Here is a 16,852-nt window from a genome sequence, read left to right on the forward strand (position 1 = left end):
ATCCCCTGGGTGATTTACTGCTACTTGGAAAAAGTATAGATCTCATTCAAACCACCATGATGTTCTTGGAGCAATTGCTTCGTTTATCTGGATTTTGTGGTGCTCTCTGTAGGTGCAAGAGCAAAGAAATTGATTATATGGGAGGAGTGAATTTTAACTCATTCTGAGGTTAAGCAGATGAATATCTCTGGAAAAGCTGGTCCCTGACCATAATGTTATGCAGTATAAAAAGAAGGTCATCCTACTCAGCAGGTTCTCTAGTTACTGAGCTAGCAAAAATTAACACAACCCCTTTTGCTCTCTTGAGACCAATCAGTCTCCAATCATTCAGTTTCCTCTTGAAACTACTTTGAGAAATTGCTTGAGGGGAGAGGACACTCTAAGAGCAACAGAAGGAAACTTTTTTTTTTTTTTTTAAAAGATGCATTTCAGAATTCAAATGCAAAGAAAAACTGTTTCAGAGAAGTACATTAAAATTGACTTTCTTAGCAAAACTGAGACCTTGACTTTGGTTAGCTGCTTTAGATTTGGGGTTATTTCTACATATGTCTTTATAGCACTCTGACCTTTTGTATTTATTCTCTTAAAAATAGATATATTTTTTTTTACTCTTCTAATTGCAATTTAAACTACTTAAGTAGAAAAAAAAGAAGAACAACCTGGATAAATAATCTTCCATAATTGTAGAGCTAGAAAAATGCTTCTAAATTCTGTTCATTGGTGTTCACTCAGATTACAAACAAGAACATCAGTTCAGCTCATGTAAACTTGGTGTAGCTCTATTGACTGATGCAGTGTGCCCACCTGACTTATTCCAGCAGAAGTTGCTCAATTCAGTGCATTATACTGCTTAATAGCACCTGGTATAGGCACTAAAACCTATGCGTCATCCTCAGGAGTTTTATTCTTAAAGAGGCTTAATCTTGCTGTTCTCCAAAAAGATTGGAAAATGACTACAACTTGTAATAGCTGTCTCTCCCAGCTTGCTGTCCATTACACTTAATTTAAATGCTACAAGTATATCATCCTTCAAAGAGGCAAGGTTTGTTAAGAGAGATATCTAACTTCTTAAATCAGTCGATATAACCAGGAAAGCAGTAGAGAAGCTTTCAGGCACCTAAGCCCTTCTTGAGCCCTCAAATGTGGAAAAAAAAAATAGGTATATTGTATAAGCAATTATTAATCTATTTACCTCTAAATTTGAGATTGGGTTTTTTTTGCAGCTTTTGTTCTAGAAAAATAATTCTAGAACTTGTAAAAGAATATATTGGTAGCACACACCATTCCATGTGATGTGAAATACTGCTTTGTAACATCTGTGAATAGCCTTGTTCTTCTGGAGGTGCCTGACATGGCTATTAGCTTACAGCACTGTGTGTTTGTCCATTCACTGAAATGTACAAGATAATTTGAGGGGAAAATTAACATGTCGGCTTGTGCCAGTACAGAAATGCTTTTATTCCACAAGAATACAGAAGTTTTCAAGTGTAAATAAATACCTGCTGATACTTTAGGTTAGAAAGAGTTGTATATTTGCTGCTCTTTGAATTAATAGGCATAATTTTGTACAATTTTCTTTGAGGCTTAAAGATTTGAAGGTATTTTAGCTTTCAGAACTTGAGTGCCTTCTGACTTTTTCTTGTCCTCTTTTCAGCCTAGAAAAAAAATGAAGTGGGTCTGGAAAATACTTCAGTATTTGCTCGGAGGTCGCAAAAAGAATAAGCATGGCCAGAAAGAGAATTATTTAACTTTATTGTGATGCATTTTCTTCACATTAACCTAGAAGAGTTTCCTGATGGGATAGGTCTCTTTGATCCCCCCCACCAAATGCTAATACCTCCCTGCAGCTGATTAGCCTGAATAACCATGTTGTATTTACACTTTTCTGAAGTAAAGTTTTCAAAAAGCTGATACGAGCATACCCATGACATAGGTGTTATCAAGAAAACCTAGCCAAACTTTGTTTCCAGCCCACAGGGAAAAAAAAAAAACAAAAACAAAACCAAAACACATGTATAATGTAAGTTCAAAGAGGGTGGTACAGTGAAGGGGAGAGGGTATTTTACATAGGTTAATTTTAGCCCAGGGAATCTAGTTTCCCTACACTCTCTTCTGTTGGTGATGATGGCAGACACTCCTTCAAGAAAGCATAACCTGAATCTTAACTGTCCTCAAGAGGATCCTGTCTCTCTATCTAGAAAACATATGGCTGTTAACCTCCTTGGATTAAAGTAGGATTTTGTTAATACTGCCATGTTGCTTCTTCCACTTCAGGAAACATAAGTAGCACACTGTTCTGTGATATGAGAACAAAAAATCTTAGACATACAGATAAAACATAAGGAGCTTCTTACCTCTTTGGACAGCTTTAGAAGAATCTGGAGCTGGTTATCAGGATCTAATATGATTTGTGCAGAAAAGGAGGGGGAAAAAATTAATTACACTTTTTTCCTCTCTTGTGGCTAGAAAATGCTGTCTTGGTGTATTATAGATGTGCTTTTTTTTCAGTGATAACTAAGTATCCAGAACCTAAATAGTAGTTTTTCTATTTGTGTAGACAAATCAAAATTAGTATTGTGTTTAAATAATTTTCCCCTGTATGTCTGGATTAAGATTACCCTATCTCACAGAGCTACTGCCTGTACAAAGCTGCACTGCATTTACTACTACTTGCAGGATCTTCATGGGACTGTAACACTAGGTATACAGTCAACAGAAAATTAAAATTATACCAACACTTCTATTAGAATCTAATGTTATATAGTCACTTTTTAATATACAATCATTACAATTACAATAATTAACTGAAAGAATTTCAGTTTTCTTGTAGGTATGAAAAATTACCCATACTTATTCTCCATAAAAACTTTACATGCTGCTGGGCAGGAGTGAGGCTCCACAATCATTCTTTGACAAGGCATGGATTAAGTACATCTATCTGTGTTTGCCACTAATTTCTATCTTCTTTCCCCACACACGTCAGCCTTGACTTTGTAGACCTTTTCTAAATGACCCATATCCATAAAACCCAGAATTTAGGCCTGTGTTCATCAATGTATTGTCTGTTATCTAAGTTTACATCATAATTTTAACCCAGTCAAACACATAGCTGTTGCCTGAGCTGGTTACAGTTCATTTAAGTGTTTTAGGATACATGGGAAATAGTAGGATCCCATCTGCACTACAGTAGTCAGCTGTGTAGTAGGGAATAACAGTGTTCTAATCAGTGTCCTGGGTTAATTATAACCATGGTAATGATGAAACTCAAGGGAGACTGGGGGGGAATTACTGAGATTGTTAATTTCACAGAGGCTTTTCTTCCAGAAAGCAATTTGACACCATGAGGTCATTTCACACAGACTACTGGGCAGCCATCAAATGATGCAACCTCTTAGGGACAAAATCTCCTGTATTTATAAAACAATCCCTTAGCCAGGTCTCTTAAACTACTGTGTTCTGAATGGGTGTCAGAAATAGAGCTGTCGTACCTGCAACAGGTCTCTTAACACTTAAGCACAATTATTTCTCTACTCTAGGAAGCCTTGGTCAGTATTAAGATAACTGGAATTTAGGATTTCTAGGATATTTAGATTAAATACCCTACATGATATCAAAATATGTTCTCCTGTATTTTGTGTGGCTAGTTGTCGTAGTTCAGCCCCGACAGGGACCAGACTATGCAGTCTCTCTCTCACTCCCCCCACTCTCCGAGAGAATAGGAGGAGATTTGGCAAACAAAAGAAAACCAGAAGGAAAAAAAAAAACAAACACGTGGGTTGAGATTGAACAAAAAGTAAATTTAACAGTAATGACAGAAGAAAACAAGACAGTGATGGAACACAAATGCAGTACAATAGCTCACAACAGATCTCCACATCCAGTCTCTTCCAAGTAGCAGGAAACCTCCCTTCAGCACCCTCCTCACTTAGATACTGAGCATGATGTCAGATGGGATGGAATAGCCCTTTGGCTAATTTGGGTAAATTAACCCCAGCTGTTAGCTAATTAGTTAACTATCCCAGCCATAGGGGCTACCAGCTTCAGTTCTCCACCCAGCTCAGGTAAATATTAACTCTATCCTGGCCAGAACCAGGACACTAGTGTTCTCTGTCCCTCCCCTGCAAGCCTACCTTCAAATATAATTCATATCCCTTTCAGTCATCTTTTCTCATTGGCAACAAAAGGAGCCTAAAGTCTGGACAAATACTTTTCCCTGTTTGAGCATTAGAAACAGCTGAACAGGCTTCTTGCTTCTATTCATTTAAGTGTGAAGAACAGTCTTCTGTGGGTATTACTGTGTCCTGAATGTGTAGGGCTGGACTTCTAATCTTTGGCTGTAGATGCTGAAGTCAAGTCCATCAAAAATAAGAATTACACACTGAGTGAGGAGTTTTGTGTTGTGATGGCAATCACAGTTGTCGTTACTGCATTGCTGGCACTGAATGATCTGTGGGAATTCACTAGCAGTATAACTAGCTGCTCTGTGAATACTTTTAGTCTGTTTTCCTATATTTTCCTTGTCTATGTGCTCCATGGCCTGCTTCACAGAGCTGTAGCACAGCATGGAAAGTGTAGCCTCTTTTTTTCCCCGAGAGTAACACTGGTGGATGGGGTAGTGAGAAGGGAATACAAAAGGAAAGCTTCAACAGTCTTCTATACAGATCACTTGGCAAAAATTTCCCCTAATATCAAGTGCAGCTCTGTGCATATTAGGAGCCATAAATTAATTTCATCATTAGATTAGAGTAAAAATTGCAGGACTTGACCATAAGAACTAGTTTTCGTAACTTACAAACCAGCAAAGTGAAGTCATTCATTCCCTTTACTCGTGATTTATACTTTGTCGTGCATGTGGCTGCTTGTTTCTAGTTCTTTTAGGATTACTCAAATTTCTCCAGAGACTTGCAATGAGTAGCTATAAAGGCAGCTTGGGCAGGTTGCAATTTGCCTCCCACATCAATGTAACTGTGAGCTGTGGCAAAGATGTGAACTTCTAGCTTGGAGAAAGCAGTTGTCTCTTCCACTCTGACTGACGCTTCTGAGTTGAATTGGGACTGGGGGTTCAGGGCTTTTTAAGGTTGTGACCTCACTTTCTGTCACCTCCCATTTTCTGGAAGTTCATTGACGTGAAGGTCAGTGTCTGGCAATATGAGCCTTAAAAGTGACCATGGAAACTTGGCAGGAGATATTCCCAAAACCCTGAGTTTCCATGGCTGCTTGTGTGCTCTAAGAGATTGTCTGTGCACTAACCCTAGCTGGCATGCTTGCTCTTACACAAACAAATATGGTCTCGGTTTGTCGTCTTCCTCCAGATTTGCCTTTGACACTAAACAAACTGAAGATAAAAAATAGCATGCAAGCTTATTGCAGTGAAACAGAAGTCTAAACTTCTGCTATGGAAAAGGAAGCAGTTATGACAGGGAAAACTAAAACATGGGCTTAGAGTACATGACACCAAATCTTTCTCTCTATTAAGATACGTTGCAGCTGTCAGGACAGTGAGGCAGCAAAGGAGAACTTAATTCTTTCAGTGCACTTTGAAATCACTGTTAAGGCCAGTTTGAAAGAGAACTTGAAATCCAGCTCTTCTCTTATGTGTAGTTTGATAGCTGTTTGAGATCTTTCTCTGTCCCATTCTTTGAAAACGGATCATCTTCTGTCTTTGTCCACTGCTAGTCTTATCTAACTCTTTTTTTTCCTATAAAATGGAAATGTATATCCCTGACCTCTGCTCTGCAAGACTCAATTGTGTCTCTATTGATTAGTATATTCCCTCCTACCTGAATGCCTCCTGTGGTGGCCACAAAGCTCTGTAAAACATAAGAAACACTGTGTGTGTGCATCTTCATAAATTCCCTATTTCCTCCTCACGCTCGACTTTCATGGATGCTGCGTATAATTCACTCAAGGCAGAGTGCATTAGTCAAACTAATCTCCCCTTTTGTTTTAGGAATTTCTGGGATCAAAAATCCAACATTTTCTGTCAACATGTGAAACACACCAGTGCTGCTATTCTGGTTACAGTTACCCCCGCCTCGTCTTGCACAGCCTGCAGTAGAAAAACATGCTATCAGTTACATTTATAAAATGTAGCTGTAGCTGGAATATGTGGTAGGGGAATGGTAAATTTTCCAATAGTCTATGTTCTCATCCTAGATCAACGGCTAAATAAATACACTGCTTACCCTCCTCTTAACCACAGTTTCTGTCTCGAGAGCGTCTCTTTTGAAGCACTGCACACTCGCCACTTTTGAAGGTAGATGTGATGTAGCAGCCTCTTCATTAAGAGCATTTTGTTAACTGTAGGTCTGTGATAACAATGGTTTGGAGAAGGAGAATTTTCTTTCTAGTTTTTAAAAGATATTTTGTACATGCAAACAAAGGGAGCTCCTGATAATCTGAAAGAGAAATGCGAAGAGCTAGCAGGAAAGGAAGAAAAATAGAAGCCAAGGAGAAAAATGTTGGCAAGATTCAGTATACCTGGGCTAATTTGATCTAAGTTTTTGCTTGCTGATATTTTCTGTAAAATTTTATTAATCTGTGTTAAAAATGTTATTTTTTCCAACTGCTTTACTTAATGAAGGGTTTGTGTCCCCCTTCGCTCTAGTGGCCATTTTTTTCTGGGCTATCCTGGGAAAATAGAGCCTTTGCTGAGGAACAGGAAGCAGCAGCTGCTTGGTATGTTCTTCAAGTGGCGAACACCTACTGCTGGATTGGTTTTCAACTCTATGCCGCCCATAAAGCTCGGAACAAAACCAAGCGGGATCCTGGAGGTAAGACTGTGAAATTACCTGTCAGAGGAGCAATGGCTCTTTCTTGGCCTAGGGAAAGGACTCACTAGACCAATATATTGTTGGGAACGGAATCTGTTTCCTGGGTCTAGTCTGTTGACCAGTCCACAAGCTACAAGTAGTTGCCTGGTCAATTAGTTAAAGACTTTGGATAAATCATTAGAAAAATCTCCAGAATTGTCCCTCTAGGATAAAGCTTCAGAGTTCTTATCCAGACTAATACACATTGTTTTATCTTTCTGTGATTGGAATCAAATAAGTTTGAAATTCTGTAGTGTGAAATTAAATTTATTCCTGTTCATAAGTAATTAAGGTTTACATCGCTAATACCTGACAAGCTGGAACCATACTGAGATTAAAAAAAAAAAAACAGGGAAAAACAGAAAACTCATGACTGAAATTCTACAGCTTGGATAGAGACAGGTGTAGCACATGAACCTGCAAGCCTGTGATTAAACTAAGACTTCTGTTTCTGTTGTTTAATCTGCTGCCATGGCTGTCCTTCCTGCACTCGCTGCTCTCCAGACATTCAGTCCTTGTCTTGTTAAGCGTTTGTTTTGATCTTCTCTATTCCTACTCTTAAGCTTTTTTTTTTAATTCTTTCCACCCTTTGGGGTCACTATCATTCACACTTCAAGGGGACTGAAAAGAAAATATTACTGTTCTGAAGAACATAAACTGGATGAAATTGTAGCTTTCCCCTGTCCTGATATTTATTAGGAAATGCTTAATATATACTGTTGTGCTATGGTTTAAATCCCAGCACAGGGATATAGAGTATTCAGAACCCAGAACTACTGTATCAACTTGAAGAATGAGTATATGTATTTATATAAAGTACTTCAAACAAAAAGCCTGAAATTATGCTTTTAAGGAAAAAATCATCATCCCACTTAAAGCAATATTTTTGAATTGGCTTAGTATCAGGGGTTAATCATAGAAGTTTCCACCACTCTTCTGCAAGGGTAAATATTAATGATAATTTATTAATTGTTGCTTTTATGGCATGTACACCAGAATTTCAACAGGTTTAACACAGTCTTGCTATGAAGTGTTTGCTGTCTTACTGTGCAGTCACTGGGGAGTTACCATGTTTAAGGGATACAGAAGTAATAGTCGGAAGAACTGCAGTAAGCCGTAGTAAGAAGTTGAAATCTCAGCTCTTGTGAATGGCAGTTAAATAGTTTTAAGTACTCAGACTAGAGTGCTGAAATTTTATTACTTCTATCTGCTCCAACTTTTGCCTGGTTATTATAATGTGGTTATAATTTTCTCTTAACTGGACCAAGAGATTTTAAAGCTTATCTGTGTATGTCTGCATCACTGTGGAGCCCAGGTTTTGCTACCCTTCTACATCTTGCTGAAATTAAAAAAAATAAATAAATAAAATAGTATGTGGATTTCAAGCCCTTTTTTTTTTTTTTTTTTTCTTCTCCTTTGTAAGTATTTTGCTCCTTAAGAGGCTATTGTTAGCAAAGAGAAGGCTGCAGAAAACAAGCAGTTGTAGTGATAGGAAGACTGTGTACATATTGCTGGGTTCCTTCTAGTCCTTTCCTTTTAAACTGCATAAAACTATGTCTGAGAAGGTATGGCAGGCAGACTACATATTTTCTGTATAGTTTAGTTTCCCAATTCAATGTGTTTAAGAGCTGGCACAAGCAATTTATCATTCACTTGCAGAGAGCTGAATACAGCTGTCAGAAAACACATTTTCCCCTAAATACGGATTAATATGTGTTTAAATAAGGTATCTGTCTGCTTGCACACTGTGTTTATTGTATTGGTGTCAGAAACATAGTGATTGGAGTTCCCATCTGGTGGGATTATTTCATATTGTTCGTGGTTCAGGCAATTTCTGATTCAACTTAGATCAATGTTCATCTGCCAGTCATTCATCATCAACTTCTGCAAACAAGGACGAATCCATAGCAAGGGACTTTTACCAACAGTTATTCTTTTTTCTGTACAATAAAAAAAAAAAGCATGTAAAGAAAGATGTGTAAAGAAGGCTACATTTGGATGCTTAGAGATTCACGGGAATACTGAATTCTAACATGAGATCTAAATTATTTAGGGTCACGCTCTTTTTTGTTAATGCCAGTGAAACTGCTAGTATTTTTTGTGTTGTGAGGTAATGCTCAGCTCAAGTGCAAGTCATATTTGGACTCAAATAATTGAGTTTGAATAAAGGAAAATCTATAATGTTTCTACTTCTTTGGTTTCTTGCCCAGAGCCAGATAAGGAAGAAGAAAGTTCAGCAATTGATCTGCCCCCAAGCACAGATGCAAGAGATTTATTTTTTTTTTTTTTTTAAATCTTTTTCTTTGGACTTCATTTCTTGAGTGGATCTGGTGTATTAGACTTTGTATCTGTTTTCTCTTGACCTTTTTGATCACTTCTGATAGCCGTGCCTTTGCCAAGCATGTTTAAGCTGACAAGGAGCTTACACCAAGGTATCTTCCAAATATTGGTGGCCTTGATAAGTCTTTACTGCTACCAATAAAATAATAATTAAATATTTTAGTAAAGCAAAGATGCTCTTTTAATGTTTGACTGTTCTTTTCGTTTGTTTGGGGTTTTTTGTTGTTGTTGTTTTTTTTTTTTTTTTTTTTTTTTCCTAGTATGCAGCTTCCAGGATGCCAGTATCATGTCGCATCAAAAATTGACAAGGACAATTATTTCTGTAAGGATTTGGCCAGCCTTTCACAATTCCCAGTTTAACAGCAGATAGAAGTTAGGTTTTCATTCTGAAGTGATCCTGCATTTATTGTACAGCCAACAGTCCAAGGCAGCAAGGAAAGCAGTAACACTGAAAATTTGATGTGAAATCCAAGATAAAATCTGCAGAACAACAGAGATGCTACTGACTTTTTTTTTTTTTTTCCCTTTGGACTGGAGGGTGGAATTTGTGTAGTCTGAGCGCGCTGCCAGCACTAAGCAATAGATGCAACTGGATTGCAGAGGGAGTATCTGTGCTTTCAGGGAGTTTGGGTTTGGTGGTTTGTTTTTTTTTTTTTGGTGGTGTGTTTTTTTTTCTTTTTTCTTTTCTTCCCCTCCCCTTGAACAATGGAAATGGGTTATGCTATGGCATTCATTGTTTAAAGCCAATGCATCTTTGGGCAGCTTTTGGCAGTTAGGTAGACACTGGCACACAGAGCAGAGTCTGATGAGGTGTGGAATATATTTAATAGCATTTAGAGGAATGTATATATCCAGACTGAAGGCAATTGATATATTTATGAAGGCTTTTTCATTTCCCATTTGACAGCACCAGAATGTACTAGAAGCAAAACAAAGGTATTGTCAGGGGAATGCCAGATACTGAAAATTAGTGACTAGCAGCTATTGCTTAAGTAGCAGCTTCCAGTTCCATGTACTGCGCAGTAGGAGTGTGTGTTATTGATGCACTTATTTTTAAAAATCTTTTTACATTTTTTGAACTGCAACCTGTAGTTCAAATGAAAAGACTGCTTTGTCTCAGGCCAGCCAAGGATGGTGAGTTCACAGTTCTCCCTCTTGTGAGCACCGTTAAGTGTGTATTCTGCCCAATACGATGCACCATCTTCAGTATAAAACTAGCTAGTGTCATCAGTGGTATCAGAATTAAAACTTTTGAGGAAAAAAAACTTCTGTTTTCTGCTCAAAAATAACAGAGTCTTACGAAAATAAAGTTTGGGCTTTGTAGTACTAATTGAAAGTCTTTTAGCATTTACATGTAGAACTATTTGTGATAGTTGGTATGCAACTGCCTATGACCTGTTCTGTGTGCAGCTAATAATGAGTTTATTTGAGAGTTCTATAGCTATCTCCCCAAGTTTTCTGTGAAAAAAAGAAAGCCAACTGTGTATGAACTTATAAAAAGCTGTTTGCATGAAGTGAGTTAGAGTACTCTGGTACTGATTAACTGAAGAGTCCCATATTTGAAGTGCCTGTAGTGCATTTCAGAGAAATAAGACTTCAATGCTTCAGTTTCTAATAAATAAAAAAGCTCACTACTTATTTAAGCATTTAAATAAAAAAAGACACATTTAGAATGTTAACACCTAATTTGCTGAACTCTGGTAAAAGGCTTTGTCACCTAGCTGTCTTCTCGGACCTGATCTTACATAATATCTTCAAGGGTTTGGGTTGGAAGGGACCTTAAAGATCATCCAGTTCCAACCCCCTGCCCTGGGCAGGGACACCTTCCACCAGACCAGGTCACTCAAAGCCCTGTCCCGCCTGGTCTTGAACACTTCCAGGGATGGGGCATCCACTTCTGTGGGCAACTTGTTCCTGCGCCTCACCACCCTCACAGGAAAGATTTTTTTTCCTTATCTAATCTAAACCTACCCTCTTTCAGTTTAAAGCTATTCGCCCTTATCCTATCACTATGTGCCCTTGTCAAAAGTCCATTGAGCACTGATTATGGGCTTTGGTTTTTCTAAAACTTTTCACCTGATAAGCCAAGCCTCCTGCAATTAGGATTGCTAAGTATTGTTTCTTTCTTTCATAGAAATAAGAGTATGCATTTTATAAGTAAATCAAGAATGAATTTTAAATTAAGCTTGATTTATACAGAAGGATTCTTTGAGCTTAAGAAAATTTCCAGTGGGATGCTCCAGAAAGAACAAAATGGAACTATTATCTAGCAGTGTAATATATGTATCTCTTTCAGACACTGGGAAATAGAATTCTTAGAATTCTCATTTCTAAGAGCTGACTGTCTCTAATGTATTAATATTTACTTTTTAAAACTGTTTCTACCCATAGATGTCAACTTTCCTAACTCTTCAGCTAGCCAGGATGTTTGTTTTTTGAAAGTTCTTTGGTTATCATGAATGTTTTGAAAAATTTCATGCAAAAAATATTTTTTTTTAGCAGAAAGTCATAAAGACATTCAATATCACTGTAAAATAGAACTTTCTACATGATTTAAAACACTTTACATTGAAGAAAACTGAGAAATTAATTATTGCTACCTAGTGTTTATTTCCTATTCTAGAAAATTGGTATGATGGAGACAGCACAAGTTAATTACAAGGGAAAAAATATGATGTGTTAAGGGAAGAGAGGGGGCAAGCAGAGGGTTAACATTTAGGTATGTTGAGGTTTTTGCCCCCCCTAGACTTTATATTTTTATTTAGGTTAGCTACTTTGACAGAAAATAGTATTTTCCATGGTCTATGTCTGTCCTTTGACTTGGAATAATATGTAGGTGCGTTGCTGTTAATGGGATTTTTACCACAGAATAAAATAAACCAAAAGTTTTGCCCTATATATCAAAATGTCTTTTAATGTGTCTTCTGGGACAGTGAGCAGACACCTTAAACCTTCAGGAACATGGTGTAAACTTGCACCAATTTATGGGGCTCTAAAGGACCTCAATGGATTTGTGTTTGCAGTTACCACTGTGTGAATACATGCAAAAATGGCAAACGAATATTCTATGAATTCAATACGTCATTGGATGTATTAATAGAATACAAATTACTGCAAAGTTTGTAGCTATGAAGTTTAAAGAAATACTAGACAATACTTATGAAAAGCAAATTCTGGACTTGTTTTATGTATTCCCACAAAAGCTATTTCTGAGTCATGCACGTCTTTTTCAGTTGTTTTTTTTTTTTTCTGTATTATTCAAACTACTATAATTAATGTAACTAAGTTACTAATGTACTAAATACTAATATAACTAAGATAACTTAATGCAATATTCAGTATTAAAAGTATTATTAACATTACAGGATAATTCAGGTTGGAAGGAACCTCAATCCAATCTCCAGCCCTGAAGCAGGGTGAGCTCTGAGGTCCGCCTTGTACTACTAATGGAGCTATAGAAGCTCTTGGCTCTTTACTCTTGGTCACTAAGTCGCAACTCCAGCTGAGCTTCTGCTTTTCTAACATCATCCCTACATGCCTGGACAATGTTATGAAATCATCTCTTGGCACTTCAAGGAAAAAAGTGTAGAAATTAAAAAAAAAAAATTACAATGCCTATAGAATTAATTGAGCAATCTAGAGACTGGATATAGTAGAAAAAATGTTATGAACACTACACAAAGCAGAATGCTGTTTCTTTGCCAGTTCTCTTTTTAGTCCTCATTTTGTATTTTCTGCACTCGATCCTGCAAGATTCTGAGCTTTCTGACCTAGTTCAGTAAAACATGATTTTATGCATATGAGTAGACCATGAAAGTACAATAAGCTTTTTCCTGTTTCAATTATGCCTGCCTGGTTTCCTGGATCATGTACTGTGCTTACAATTTGCATGAAGAACTTCTAATTTTGTATTTGCATGTGATAGCTAGTCAATATTTGGTTTTGGTACAACTCTTCTTTTACGTATAGGGGTATGGGCTACATATAAGGGTAATGGTTTGAAAATAGAGGGAGGTAGATTCAGATTAGACATTAGGAAAACATTTTTTTACACTGAGCGTGGTGGAACACTGGCACAGGTTGCCCAGAGAGGGGGTGGATGTCCCATCCCTGGAAATGTTCCAGGCCAGGTTGGACGGGGCTCTGAGCAACCTGATCTGGTTGGAGATGTCCCTGCTCCTTGCAGGGGGGTTGGACTGGATGGCCTGTAAAGGTCCCTTCCAACCCAAACCATTCCATGATTCTGTTCTATGAGCTTGTGATTTAGATGATGCAGCAAATTGTTTCAGAAATTAAAACTGTTAAATTTGTCTCCTGGCCAGGTGCAACTTAGCAACCTCTGCCACCTCTTTTTGTGCAAAATGCTGATATTCAGCCTTGTTCATGAGGGTCCAGGAAATCTAGTACCAAAGTCAAAGAGTAGAAAAACCATATTATGCTATTGCTCTCTATATGCCTTATCCTTCTCGACCTTTTAGTAACTCTAAGACTAAAATAAAGCAATTAATTCTTTATGGTGGTCAGCTACTGCAAAAGGAGAGAGCTGGCAGCTGACTAGAGGAGGAGCTGAAAATACAGAGAAATCGTGCTGTGAGCAATTCTGCAGCCACTATTAGTAGCTTGCATTTACTTGCTTGTCCTGTTTGTTGGTTTTCAAGTTTTTTTTCTTCTTTAACATTCAGTTCTGTTTCTGCAGGGTACATCCAGTGCCCACACTTGCAAACCAGATAACAAACAATATTGTTTATAACATGAAATCAGGGTTCTCTTTTATCTTCAGAAATCTACAGCGCACCCAGTTCTATGTTATGACTCGAGTTCATTCTTGGCAAGATTGTGACTCTGTTTCTTTACAAGTGTTTAGGGCTCTTGAGATGTTATGCAAACTGCCGGGTTTTTGTTCTGGAAGCTTTATATTACTTTGTACTTCTTACAAATTAGACTGAGCTAACATGCTTTCTGGCACTTATGACACTGGAAACCATGCTGACTGGACAGAAAACCTGATGAGCAAGTTCTCTGGTGGAGTCTGGCAACCAGCTTCCTAACATGCATAACTTCTTACAGTCAAACAGAAAACTGCACTCTGCAGCTCCATAGCTCCATCTTCTTTTTTTTTTTTTTTTTGTTTTTTTTTTGTTTTTGTTTTGTTGTGGTTTTTTTTTTTTTTTTTTCTGGAGGAGGATATATTTCAAAAACTTCTTGATTTAATGATCAGCGTAACACAAGCTCACAACATGGTTTGCGCAGGTATTTTAAAGATAAATTCAAGAGATAAATTCAAGATCCTGCTATGATACATTTCTGAGCTAAGGCAGGTATGTCTCATTTTTCAGACATAAACTAAGTTAATTCAGCAGATCTTAATGTGTAAATGGATTTGAAAGAAAAAAACCTCCATCCCCAATTGGTGTTTGATTATATTAAAGGTCTGATTTGAGTTTGAGAACCTATTTTAAGTTTGAAGGATAGAAGATTGTAAACATATATCTTTTACTCTGCTAGCTAAAGGAAGATATCTTTGATATTTAGTTGAATTTTTTCCAATTAAAAATGATAAATAAAACAGCATTCTATTTAAGATACTTCAAATTTGTATTTCAAGTAAACACTCTCTGTTCTTTAGCTTCTTTTGGTGAGTTTTGAATTGATAGTTACGCTGTAACAGGATATACGTACTTATCTATATCTATAATGAGTTCATATGCATGAGGGGGCAGATGCTTTCTTCAGCCAGTGTCTCATTATGTGTGTTCTTGCTACTGACAAGGTTACTTTAAATAAGTTTTCTTTAGAATTTTAATCTTTAGCTTCACTACTACTTTAAGTCTTTAGGTTTGATTCCAGCTTTTTTAATATTACATTAATTCAGTGCTACCCTTCTCAAGGGAATGAGAATTGTTTAATTCTGTTCCTATTTACATTTGTAAAATCCTGATAATCAAGCATATAAACAAAATTCTGCCAAATATGCTATTTAGTAAATACTTACCCATAAACTTTACACATTCTACAGTTACTGCAGTAGTGGAGTCTCAATTTTTCTCGGCTTTCATGTACAATTTTCTGAAATCTCTTTGTGCTAAGGAAGTATGTTATCCCTTATTGAAGTACTTAAAACACTGAGAGTCTGACAGTTGAGACAGTCTCCCCAGGCTCTTGGCAATGGTTTGGTTGTGGTTTGGTTTTGGTGCGTGTGGTTTTTTCTTTTTTTTTTTTTTTTGTGGGGTTTTTTTTTTCGTTGGTTGGTTTTTGTTGTGTGGGTTTTTTTTTTTTGTGTGTGTGTGTGGTTTTTCTTTTTTGTTATTTTTGTTGTTGGTTTTGTTTTCTTTTTTTTTCTTCCCCAGTCTGTGACATGAGTAACTTTTCTTCCCAGAAGACAGGACCTCTGCTAGAAACCCCTCCATACAGTTCTGTGTTTGAAGTGGTTCTGAACTGGTGGATTATGCTCTCTAATGGTGCAATGAAGCTGTGCATGGGGTGGAGAGATTTTAACAAGTACCTGTTTGCTTACACCACAGCAACTGAGTGTTATTAGGACTATTGCCTTATAGTATAATTTGTCTTGGGAGAATTTAAGGTAGGTAAAAGACTTGGGAAGTGCAGAGTATTTCACCTCAGTGTTTTACTTTTGGGCTTGCGGTCAGTGTTCCTCACTAAATTCAGGATCTGACCCAGTGTCCTATTTTATTTTGGAGCACTAATCACTTGTGATGTGTCACAGAAATCACATAACAAAATAGCACAGATCCCCAGGGTAATGTTTGAACTAGGCGTGCTTTCAGTCATCTGTTTTTCTCTTTGCTTAGCTGCCAAACCTTTGTTAAACTTCATGGTTATCAATTTTTCATTGTTCTGTCTTTTTAAAGTGCATAATCTTTCCAGCCTTCCTAAGATCTTCACAGAACGCTATATAAATGTGAACATCCGAATGATTAACAGCCCAGTTTTGACACATTTCATATAGGAGCATTCAGTTCTAGTGTTACTGTAAAATTTCTTACAAAAAGTCTTCCATACAATGAATATTGATTTCCACTCCTCCTCCCACCCCTGCCCAGACTTACGTTGCTAGCACTGGTAACTGCTTTCAATTTCTCTTCACCTTTGGCTTCTTATAACTCATTCAATACTTTTTGAAGAATTTAAGGATTTTCAATGACTTTACTGTTATGTTTCTTTTTACTTACATGCTACATCAAGTAGTTTTCAACTTGTGTTCCCACAGCTGTTACTTGCCTATCTGGAGTGTCACGGAGACTGGCCACAGGCTGTCAGGCCTGATGGAGTGGAAGCAACTGCCATTTCCCAGTCATGCAAGGGTCTGCAGAAGAAATGTCTGAGTCACTGCAAACACTCACAGGAGTCAGGAGAGAGTGGGAAGGAGATGTGTGAAAAGGAGATAGCCAGCTTCATCTGGAAGTCACATTAGCACTTTATATTTCCAGAGGCAATCAGGTAACAATTTTTCATTAACAGCAACATAAACAGAATTCAACCCAAATAGATTAAGCATTCTGATGCAAGGAGGAGATGAGAACAGTCTACAGTCTGTTTCCTGACTAATTTTAAGGTATCTCTAATTTGCCTACTCTTCTGGGCCTGCCAGAAGTCAAACAAGTTGAGCAGCTGGCTCATGAATCAGGTAAAGCACCTTTGTCAGATTTAGGCCAAAAGACAGCACCATAACACAGGGGGAA

Source organism: Chlamydotis macqueenii, chromosome 9, assembly GCF_036417535.1.
Source record: "Chlamydotis macqueenii isolate bChlMac1 chromosome 9, bChlMac1.mat, whole genome shotgun sequence".
Taxonomy (NCBI): Eukaryota; Metazoa; Chordata; class Aves; order Otidiformes; family Otididae; genus Chlamydotis; species Chlamydotis macqueenii.